We start from the raw sequence: 12,637 nt of genomic DNA, 5'->3' as shown, positions 1-12,637 counted from the left end.
TAACTAAGAACCCACTAAAGATGATACAGAGGAGAACTCAGTGCAAGGGCTTGCATTTTTACCTAACTTGAAAAACAATTAATGTTTTTGAAATAAGTAYCTGTTAATGTAAATGAGAGACTATCCACTCATAGTTACACACTTATGTGCTAAGGAAGCTATTTTTAAGGAATACATCTGGTGTAGGCAGCTCAGTTTGCAAACTGCATTTGAGATGCCGGCTGAGCTCTGAATGGGAATCTTGCTGAAGACAGGAATTTGGTGCAAGCAGACTCCTGAGACTGATTCACACCTCTTATTCTAATCATCAAAAATGCACAGTGTCTACCTTCATAGGCACAACAGACAGTTTCTGTGTTTGTGCACGTCTCTTTTCCACTATTTACAAATATGTTTAACAAATATTATGACTGAGGGTACATTTGAGATGTCAACAAAATAAGTTTTATGACAGACATTTGGCTATAACAGAATTCTAAACTAAGAGAGAAGGAAGAAGGCCCAGAGAGTGGAAAAACACTTCTGTGACACTTCTGCTACACAAAAAAARSCMWWMMRRAAAAAAAAGGGAAGTCTGWGCTTCTCTAAAATAGCCTGAATTCWTAGTAAAGCAACTAAGARWAGAGGAATTTGAGTAGTTTTATAGAACTATGTACATCATCTTACAGAATACATCATGTTCACCGTACACACTATTTATAAACTTTAATCAGTTCTGGAAACACACTTGTTTTACGAACATCTCAGACCGCAAGAATATCTCCTTCACCTAAAACACCCTTTACATCCCTTTACTTTATAAAGAGGGTTATACTTCAACCCTTACTCTAAAGCTGTCTTCTTCAATATGACAAAGACATCACCACCACGAAAAYATTTCAGTTAACCTTCAGGACTCACCTTTCAAAATAACCACAATAAAGAGGATGAAAGTAGGGACACAGACTCTAAACAAAAAGGGACAAGAAAATTGYTAGAAGTAATACAAAATTCATAAAGATAGCTCCTCTAAATCCATCTGATACTACATTCTAATTTTTGTACAAAAGTGCAACATTCTGTGTAATTCTGAGTGCAAATTTGACCACAGAAGTCCATTACAGATAGCACTGTATTGAAGTGGTAAAGAAGGAGACAGTTGAGGCTCTTCCTTTGGATGTGGTAATTTGTCTCTTTCTTGAAGTAAGACCAGAGGTGCCCACTTCAGACCAACGTGGGTTTGTAAATTCTAAAGACACCTGTTTGACATTCAGCTCTTCTCCCTGCAGAGGATTAAGTTTCTTGTGAAGAGGATACCAACAATGACATGCTAATATTAAAAAATAGGTCAATACTAACTATTAGGTGTCTCGCTGCAGTCCTCTGTGTTATGCAGAGTGCTAAAATGTGCCACTCAGGACTACGCTTTAGGGTGTCAGGCAGGTACTTCTGGAACGGGCTGTAAACATTCTCAGGAGTCTTTAATTGCTCCATGACCTTTGAAATCTATGTATACTGTTTGATTGTTTTTACAAAGCTCCAGAATTAGAATTAATCATCTTTCATCTATCACATTCCAATTTTTAGTGGCAGTAGGAATAATGTATGCACAAAAAAAAATACTAATCCATCATTAAAATCTATTTTCTATACTAAGTCTTAATCCTGAAGACAGGAATGAGCATTTTCTCATTTTAGCAGCTTGCATACTATTTGTTTTCAAAGAATTTATTTATGATTGCCTGTTGTGTTTTTTTTTATTTGTTTGTTTAGGGTTTTTTGTTTGTGTGTGGGGTTTTTTCTGTTTGACGTTTGGAGCAGTTTTTTGGGCGGAGGGAGTTGTCAGGGGAGGGTTGGCAGGGTATTCATTTCCATAATGATTTCTGTAGAATAGTCAGACTGCAGAATTTATTATGAGCTCTGAAGAAAGACTGGACCCAAGAGGTTTCAATAATTGAACAGACAAAGCTTTGATTTGCTACAGTAGCCATTTCCAAGTCTGGAAACCTGAAGAGGAGCTCCTTTTTCTACTCAYGTAAAAATACATTTGTTATGAGGCTTTCCCCAGGCTTCTTCCCGAATCTGTGCTGGATTTAGAACATCTTTATAAATAAAAATACTGAAGGCAGTTTGTTGGAGACAGTCATATATCAAATAGTCACTTCAGTGCTTTTCAGAGCATAGTGATTGCAAAGTACAGCATGTTTTCACTCACTGGAACACCAGACTTTCCTGGAAGAGAACAGAGTCTGCAAATCCTCTCCATCTCCTCTAGTGAAGTACAGCACTTGCAAAAGGGCAATTTTAACATGCTGCATTTTAGGACCACATTTAAACTTGTTCTTCTTAGGTATATACAATTTGTACAACAGTTAAGTCTCAGGAAGAAGTATAAGATTTTTTTTTTCTAAAATGGGTCCAAAGCTTATCACACTAGTAACCATTTTTAAAGTCTTTTAAACATGTAAATGCATGTATTTGCACCTTCTCTTGAAGAGAACTTAGGTTTTATTTAGCAATCAAGCCTTCATCTGTCCTCATGCTCTAATTAGCCAATTAATTTAACAAACAAGACTTAGAATACATCAAAGGGCGAGCACAGGTAGTTTTGTTTTGTGGTCACCTAGCAAGCTTAAATTAGCACTTGCAAATACACAACTTTGTTCAAGAAACAGATGAARCCCAGCAGGATTCTTGCTACAATTAGCAGTTATTACTAGACAAAATAAGATTTAAGTCACCTACAGCACATAAGAATTTCCTTCAGCATGAAGGCTGAACTTAGATCTTGYACACTAAAGCAAGATCAAAGCATGTTTCAGTCTCATGAGCGGCCCTCCAAATCCCCCAGATCTACTGTCTGTCCTTGAGGGTACCTGCTCTYAGTTGCTACGGCTGCTGTTCTTCTGAAGTGAAGATGAAAGCACGAATCTTCTTGCTTGCCCTGAAGACTTTGTCCTGCCTCTGCAACTCCAACACAGCTACCCCCCCTATTACCCGATGCACGTGGCAATGCRAGAAGTCACTGAGCTTTTGGCTTTCACAGTCATTTGGAAAGTGCAGAATGTGGCTGCGATGATAGGAACTGCCTTTCATAACACCATCACCCTCGAGAAGAGACACCTTGACTCATCCACAGGGTCTGCACAAGGGACTCTAGGCCCACTGCTCCACCCCACAGGTCCTGCCCTGAGGATCAGCCCAGAGGGCCATCAGCCACAGCTCCTTCTGCAGAAACTGTAAAGGGGGAGGAAAGCAGTTGGCTCTGGCTAGTTTTTTGCTGGCTCCTCCAGCTTACTTTAAATTTCTGTTCTGGGAGAGGAGATTGGAAGTCAGAATTACCTGCTGAAAGGCATGCCACTCTGTCAATGAGTAACACCACCATGCTTTCTTGCTGGTGCTATTTTTTTCCCACAGCTTTAAGTCTGATCTATACAGAATGAGATTGATTTGATTTAAACAGGCACAAGAAGTTAAGAGGAGGAAGYATASATAGACAGATAGATAGACAGGTATAGCTCTTCTACAGATAAAGACAGAGACGACTCTCACGAGACCTAGWAGYRCAAAGGGATGGMGTAGCCACAGCTTCTCTGGGCAACCTGTTCCAGGGCTCTCTGAGGTTCTCTAGGCAACCCCACAGTCAAGAACTTCTTCCTAGTATCTAAYCTAAATCTACCCCTTGTCATCTTAAAGCCATTTCCCCTTGTTCTGACATTCCATGCTCTTCTTGAAAGCTCCCTTACAGCATTTGTCAGTATCTAAAAGTGCTACAAARTCTTCCTGGAGATCTTCTCTTCTCTAGGCTGTAAAACCTCAACTCTCTCAGCCTGTCTGCATGCAATATACCTTCACAGAATAACGTAGTGGGACCAATGAAGTGAATTCAAGAACGTGACTGAGTTAGCTTAATCCTAATTGTGTTTAGCATTTTCACAGAAATCACTTACTCCCACATGAAAACTGACATGTTGAGAAATGTGAGAGAATAGCAGTTTTTTCCCCCAAAGAATACAGAACTAGAACTGTGTAAGAAGCCATCAACTGTCAGAAACACTTTAAAGAATTGTGTCCTCTTCAGCCAAATCCACTAATGCATGCTGTGTATGCATTCTATTGTAAAAAAAGAGAATTCAATAAAAGTTGGAATTAATTTYCTAACTAAAGATTTTATTTGATTTTTCTGTAAATAAATTTTACATTAAACATATATTGCAATTACCAGTATTTCATATGGGCTAYGCTAACTCATAACAATAGTCAGCTACTAATGCTCCACTAATGATAATTTGACAAAACCCATAGCACTAGTACCATTTCTCTATTCCTAAAGGCATAAAAGAGGCATGTTCGATTTCCTAGAATTCTTCTGTCACTTAAAAATTGAATTTGTGTTCCCTGTCTTCTTTCTATTCAAACAAAAAGTGATTTCTTTGAAGAGTTACTCCCAATATCTGAACAAAAAACACACAAGAATGAAGTGAAACTAAATCCTTATTTTATTTGAAGATTAAACTGGCCAGTTTAATGCAAAAATCATCCATCTTAGTGTAACCAACCAATGTTGAAATACACAAGGAAAAGCACATACCAACAGTCCTGAGTGTCAACTGATTATATCTAGGTAAAACCATAATGACAGTACTTGTGAAATACTATTTTTAAAAACAAAAAAATAAAGGCTTTGACACCTCTGCACATTATTCTTGCAGTACCAATTCATTTGGGAAAAGACCTTGTGATAGCAGTGCAGGCAGTAAATCACTGCTGAAAGGCACCATTTGAAAACTTCCCACTCAATGCACAAGCTGTCACATTGCTCAGGATAGTTTCACTTAAACCTCACATCAGAAGGACACCTAATCTAAGMAAAATAGATAGTTAATAAATAATAAAACAAAATTGCAACACTTCTCCATATGAATATCAAAATAAGTACTCTACAACCTGGTTTATAGTATTCACCCATGAACAATGCCTTCAAAGCCCATATATGTACCTTGCAGTCAACATAAGTTGCATCAACAGATTCAACAGTTGTCTAAATGTTTCCACAGACTATCCAATACTACACATATTGAAACAGCCATTAGTGAAATTAAAAAGAAAAATCAAGGAGSAGATATTTAGTCTTTATCTTTTGTCTATTCCAGATAACACTGGAATTTTCTTGGATGGGAAAACTTCCAAATGTGTGGTGATGTGAAGGAAAGAAAAGACAGTGTGTTGATGGACAGATGACAACAACAATAAGCAACCTTAATGATTCATTCCAGCCTACCTTTAGCATTAAATGAAGTGGACAGTTTGGCACAGGTCTACATTTGCTTCTGTCATGCTTTGAACTTATTTTCCCTAATTGCTGCTCCACTCCAAGCCTTTCAAAGTGTCACTCACAAGGCTTACATTTTATAGCATAATACTGGGCAAAAGAACAAAAAAAAAAAAATGTAATCCATAGCATCTATTATCACTCAGCTTTTCAAAAAGTTCCTGTATTTTTTTCTATTTGCAAAATGCTTATGCACTTTTGATAGAACTTTCAAAATTACAGTATAAATGTGGAATGGTTCTAGAAGTTTGTACTAGTTTTTRGGTTTTTTGCTGTGAATATTTTCTGGATATCCAGAAATTGGTGCTTTTTCATAGTAGCAAACAACAATTTTGCATGATTCATTTAAAATTTTAATATACATTGCAATAATTTTTTCATTACTCTCGGTACTTTATAGTTATGATACTTTTTCATCCTAAGTGACTACGCAAAGACTGTATATATATTATACACTTCACAAGTACAGTTTTAAAAGATGCATCTATTTCCAGTGATAATTAACAAATAGACTTTCATCATTCCCCAAACAAAACAGYTCTCAAAGGTGAACAAGTCTCACTTAAAATATAGGAGGGGAATGGCAAGAAAGGTACTGCCAAGAAATTCTCAGGAGTCTGTTACGAGAAACTGGAGTCTAAGGTTGCAGTGCTAATAGGCAAGATATGTATTGGTTTCCCAAATGCTACTCAATAAACTGCTTTTTTTTTTTTTTTTTTTTTTTCTATTCTTTCATCTGGAATACAGTCAATGATCACTATGAGTTTTTAGAGGGAAACATTTTAGGTTGATCTTGTAGCTCACAACATGAAGACTCACTAAAAAAATGCAGCTTAAAAAATGATATCTATCAGGCAAGGACTGAATTTGGAACTCATCTTCAAATATAAATATTGAAATAGTATCATTCAGGGAAAAACAAAAGAAYGGAGTAACTCTTCATAAGCATTACTTATACTACTATTCTTTTGGCTCTTTAACAGTAATCCTTTCTTAAAATTTCTCATTTCAAACTAATACATACTTATGTGCACTCACAAAAGTTACATGTAGTGTAACACATTTCCTGTAAAGCTGATATATTTTTCCTGCTTCCTAGTATTATGTACATTCTAAACCATGCCAGCTTTGGGCCTTAAATATTAGTATCTGTCTCAACACTCCCTGCATAGTAATTTCATTTCGAATTTTAAAAATTCCATCATTTCYAGGAAGGGAAAAAGATTATTTGGACAATCACGTCTCTTAGATTTACAGTAACAGAAGCTTAACACAGTTGGCCTTGCAAATGGAAAGAACACACCGTAGACAAATGAGGCACACTCCACAACTTTTTTTTTTTTTTGTATGGGTGAAAGCAGCTAACATATAAATAAAGATCAAATGGTTTCACAGAATATTGAGGTTATGTGGAATCTTAGTCCACTGCAGATATTTTGCATCTCCTTTAAGCAAATGGCCAGCTTTGCAGAAAACTACATAAGCAGATGCTTCAGTGTATGTGTGGCAGGAAGATTCTACTTGACTACACCTCTTATGAAATGAGAGACCGTAGCCTAGATATACTCCATGAGGATTTCATTCTGCAAAGCGCTAAGAAACAGCACTCATCTCAGCAATTAGAAGTGAATGTATCTCACTGCTATTATGCATTAGTGAAATCTTAATTCATCACCTAGCACTCACCACCTCTTAGGAAATAAAAGTTACTACCAAAGCTCTCACTGAGATGACTATTTTAGAATACTATMCAAATAGAGTCTCAGATGTCTGGCAAGAAAATATGCCATATATGACAATTACCTAAATGTCTATGATACTTTTCATACTAATGATAGAATGTGCTACAGAGTTTGAAAAATATTGTAAGCATTTATTTCCTCTACATTCTTAATGCTTATTTCTATTCCCTCCCTTAAAATTTTACTCTTTTTTCCCTATGTATTAGGAAACGGAGAATAACTTTTCCAAAAGCAGACAACTGTAATGAAGAATAAGAAATAAGATTCATCAGAGGAGGACTGCCTTCTACTAGGCCTCAAAAATCTCATGCCTAAATTAAAACTGTATCTGATATCACTGAAATCACTGAAATGCTATTGCCATATAACTTCACTCACCAGCATGTTTTGTCAGTCAAAAAATACTCAAATATATTGAAGCATGAAAGAAGGATGCAGAATGGCTAATTAACTTTTTAAGCTATTATTCAGTAATCTTTTCTTCATGAGTAGCTAAAGTCAAGAGTTAAATGCCAAGAATGTCAAAAGTATGTAAGCTCACATCAAGACTTTGGATATCACTCTACTGGAACAAGAACATGCAAACAAAACCATGAACTTGTACACCAAAAATTTTTGTCAGTAGTCCTACAAATCTGAGACAAATCAAAGTGTAAATTTAACTTATGCATAAAAATTCTTCAGTGTATATCTACACATACACATACTTACCTGATATTATACTCATTAAGTAGTACCATGCAGTTAATGACCTTGGTGCCCAAGAAATCGACAACTCTGTCATTGCATTAGATTAGATAGTTTCTTTCCATTAAGTCTTGCCTAACAGAAAAAGAATCATCAGGAAGCTATATCCCAATGTGTTCCAATTTCATCACCAAATCATAGAATTAGACACTATGTGGAGACTACTTCTGTGCCTTGATTTTTCCCCCCTCAACATTAATTCTCTTATGTCTCAGTAGTTATTCATGTTAAATCATTCACATCTGTAAACTCTCAGCYCTATAATATCACCTCCTAAGCCTCTGTAACCTTCTGGATTATCATTTTCACTGTGCATAGATCAGAACATCATTAATTATCTCAGATCTGGGACAAATTCTAGCCAATTTTCTAGCTGCAACTAAGATTGAAGATGATCAACAGTCTTAATATACTTCTGCAACTTCCTGTTTTTTATATTCTTCACCTGCATTGCTCCAGTTTACAGAAACACTTTCTTGACTTTTAGAAAAGTTTACTGAATGAGAGTGAAAAAGCRCATTATTCTGCAGGTTATTCTTGAATTCAACCACTAGATAAAAAGAAGTAAGAAATTATAAGGGAATGGTACTGATCTTTATAACTGCTTAAATAATCTTTTTTCTTTTTCTGTATAAAAGTCTATGAGCCATTTTAAAGAAGGTAATTTATACAGAACTTATCTTTAAATCAGCCCATTATTTTAGAGAAGTGTACAGAATAATAATTAACCAAGCAGTGTTTTACATTAAAAATGTTACAGGAAACAAAAGACCAAAAAGATCTCTGTTTGCAATGGTTTTCCATAAATTCCATTATTTTTCTCCATCATTTTCCTATGTCATGGTKTGACTCTGGCCAAACACCAGGTACTCATGGCAGTTGCTCACTTGCTCCCTCCCCTCACACAGCTGGGCAGAGAAGAGAGGAAAAGAACATTAACAAAGGGTTTATGAGTTAAGAAATCGGGAGGAAACACTCCAATGGCAAAATAGGCCCAACTTTGAGTTACAAAGTGAATTTATTACTAACAGAGACAGAGGAGGATAATGACAAGTAAAATAAACCCTTAAAGACATGATTTCTTCCCCCAACCTCTCACTCCTTCCCATCAACAGTGCAGGGAGACAGGACTTGGGGGACGTGGGGGTTTTGGTCAGTCACCGGGATCTTCTTCCACTGCACAGGGAGAGGAGTCGTTCTACTGCACCGTGGGGTCCCTCCCACGCCATGGGGTCCCTCCCATGGGAGACAGTTCTCTGTGAACTTCTTCAGTGTGCATCGATCCCATGAGCAGCAGTCATCCCAAAACTGCTGCAAGGTGAGCTACTCCCATGGGCAGACAGACCTCCTAAAATTTCTGCTGCATGGGTCACTCCTCCATGGGGTGCATTCCTCCAAGATCAGATTGCTCCAGCCTGGAAGTGGGGCCCTCTCTCAACCAGGTCTCYCACTGGGCCACAGCCCCCTCCAGCCATCCACCCACTCCGGCGTGGGCACCTCCCCCATGGGCTGTGAGTGGATTTCTGCATCCCCCATGGGTCCCATGGGCTGCAGGGGCACAGCTGCTCCACCCACCATGGTCATCATCACCCACAGCCTGCAGAGGAATCTCTGCTCCGGTGCCTGGAGCAYCCCSTGCCCCTCCTTCTCCAATGTTCTTGGTGTCTCCATGTTGGTTCCCTCACATGTTCTCACCTCTTCCTCTTCTCTGGCTAGGAAAAAACTACATGCACCTTTTGTTTTGATTTCTTCTTAAATAAGTCTAAACCAGAGRTTTAACCAACCCCTCTAACCAGCCCAGGCTTCACAATCAGCATGTCCATCATCTTCAGAGCCATCACAGATTGGCTCTGTTGGACATGCATGCTGTCTCCTTCCAGAAGCTTCTCACAGGAGCCATGTTTGTGGCCCCCTCCGCTACCAAAAACCAGGCCAAGCAAAACCAACACAATCTAGATAAAACTGATTATTAAAAACCCTGTGAAAAAAAATTATGTGTATTTCTCATACTGGATAGCAAACGCYTGCTCATATGCACCCAGGACTGAGGATGTTCTTCAACCTTGTTAACAGGAAAAAATCTTCTGATGAGGCAATTATTGAATCATTACTATGATTCTCTTTCTACCCACACTGCATTTAACTGAATTATTTTAAGTCTCTATGAAAAATCATGAGAAGAGATCAGCAGATTTCACAATTGCTGCTTTGGTTCACCCACTCACAGTATCCACACTCTACTTCCTACACTCATCTAAGGATCAGCTTCAGTATCACTGTCCTCATCTTAGATGCTCCTGCAAAGGCTAGGCCTTGAGCTATTGGGCAAGAGACTTAGCTCCAATATTATTTACAGCTTAAGTATATTCCCAGTTTAGGAAACAGTGTCAAAATATATATCCATATGATCTAACATATCCCATAATTACAATTATTCAAGTTTTCTTCACAGAAAACTGACTACATGTCATGTCCAAAAAGGTCCATAGAAGACCATGCCAATAAAAGGCTGTATTAGAAGTCCTGCAAGAATGTTAATTCTGCGTTTTAACATGTAAAGCAATAACCATGCACAGGCAAAGTAAAAGCAGGAATCCATTCACCACTTCCCAWGGACTGGCTGGTGTTCTCCATGTCCAAGAAAGCAGGACTCCGTCATGCCTAACAGCAAGTTGGGAAGACAAACACCATCACTCTACATATGCTCCACTTCCTTCTTCTTCCTCCACCTTTATATACTGAGCATGAAGTCATATSGTCTGGAATAACAATATCAGTCAGYTGGGGTCAGCTGCCCCAGCTGTTTCCCTCCCAATTCCTTGTGCATCTCCAGTTCAATTCTGAAGAGAGAATTTTCCCTTGTCACACCAGTCTCAGTCACTGTTTTGGTGCTGGAGGTATCTATSTAAATAAAAAGGAAAAGCAGGCTGTACATTACAAAACAGTTGTAATGGCAACTCAGCAAGTAGCTGACATGCGGCTTCCAACCTGCCATGTTTCTGTCTTGGAAGGAAAATAGAGCTTCATAGCATTTTGATTTTTCTGCCAGATACTGAAGTACCATAAATACTAACAGGGGATGCCTCCAAACTTGCAGAACGTGTCTGTAGATGTTCTAACACTGTACTGTTCTTATAAGCCACAAATGCCTACACAATAGCTGAGAAATACCCTCGAATTGCAAATTACTTTTGCAATTTTATTTTATTCAAGTATTTAGGAGCAATCATCTGTGAAGTGTTCAAGTTCCCGTCTTTCACAGTTATATTCACAGAATCATTGCTTAGGATGGAAAAGATCTTTAAGATCATTGAGTACACCTGCATACTCTGAAAATGTCTGTTTCCAGGTGAATGTGGTTTATARGATCTTTTCACTGAATGAAAGTTAAGGTTCCATGTTAGGATTAGAAGAGACCTCTGGAGATCATCTAGTATAACCCCTCTGCAAAGGAAGACTCAATTCCAAGTGGGTCTTGCCCTTTCTCCTCGTACCCCTGCATACCCTGACAATGTTCCTATAGTCCTCCCACATAGTCTATTCCTTTTTCTATATACCATAAATTTCTTGCATCTGAGATTTACTAGGAGCTTAGTGCTCATCCATGCAGCTATCCTGCCACCTCTGCTGGATGGTTTGATACAGGGGATACATTCGTCTTGAACCTGGAAGAAGTGATGCATAAATACTGACCAGCACACTTGGATCCCCTTCTCTCCTAAAGCTCTGTCCCATGGGATTCCTCTTAGTAGGTCTTTGAAGAGGTCAAAATTGGCCTCTCTGGAGGATCCTAGTCCTGTTTACTGYTTTGCTTCTTCCATGCAGGATCCTGAGTTCCTCCATCTCATAGTCACATTTAGCCAAGGCTGSTCCCAACCTTCACATCTTCAATCAGCCCCTCCTGGTTTGTTAGCACAAGATCCAGCAACACTCTTTTCTTCTTTGGCTTCTCCACTCGCACCAAAAAGTTTCTTCAATGATCTGCAGGAACTTCCTGGACTGTGTYCCAAGCCATGTCATCCCTCCAACAAATATTAGGGTGRTTGAAGTTCCCAGGAAAAACAGGGCCTGTGATCATGAGGTTATTGCCAGCTGCTTACAGAAAACCCATCAAATTCCTCCTTCTGATCCCTACTCATGGTCCCATTACAAGTACACGTCCAACAGTGTCACTCGTACTAACTGTCCCTTAATTCTTACCCACAAACTCTCAGATCATTCGTGTGTCCTTGGGGAGAGTTCAATACATTCTAGTAGCTCTCTCACATAAAGATACCACCTCACCTATCTAACTCATCCTTTCTAAACAGTATATAGCCACCCTGAGAGTATTCCAGTCATTGAGCTATCCAGCCATGTCTCAGGGACTGCAATGAGATCTGGGCCTTGTGACCACACACAGATTTCTAGTTCTTGTTTACTGCCCATGCTGGGTGCCTTTGTATACAGGCACTTCAGAAAGGTAACCATGCAACCAGGTTCTCTAGAAGCTATTTAGGAGGATTCACCATGGCATAAAAGTCCTTGGTATGTTCAGCCATATCATCTTGAAAGGCAGTCAAGGAACATCTGTTGCTGCACTGGTTTGTATGACCTAATCCCCAAGAGGAAGCAAGGCCATTTCAGATCCCACTCCCCAAGACCTTTAGTTTAAAGCTCATCTGACCAAACTGACCAACCTGCTGCCAAAGATTCTCTTGCCCTTTTTAGATAGGTGGATTCTATCTTTCCCTAACAGACCACAATCATTAAAGCACAATCCACTGTCATAAGAGTCAAAACCTTCTAGACAGCACAAGCCATGAAACCAGACRTTGATTTGCATTATGTATCTGCT

The sequence above is a fragment of the Malurus melanocephalus genome, unplaced genomic scaffold (assembly GCF_030028575.1).
Source record: "Malurus melanocephalus ecotype Western Australia unplaced genomic scaffold, MMel_1.1 scaffold_7, whole genome shotgun sequence".
Classification (NCBI taxonomy): Eukaryota; Metazoa; Chordata; class Aves; order Passeriformes; family Maluridae; genus Malurus; species Malurus melanocephalus.
This window is presented reverse-complemented; position numbering follows the sequence as displayed.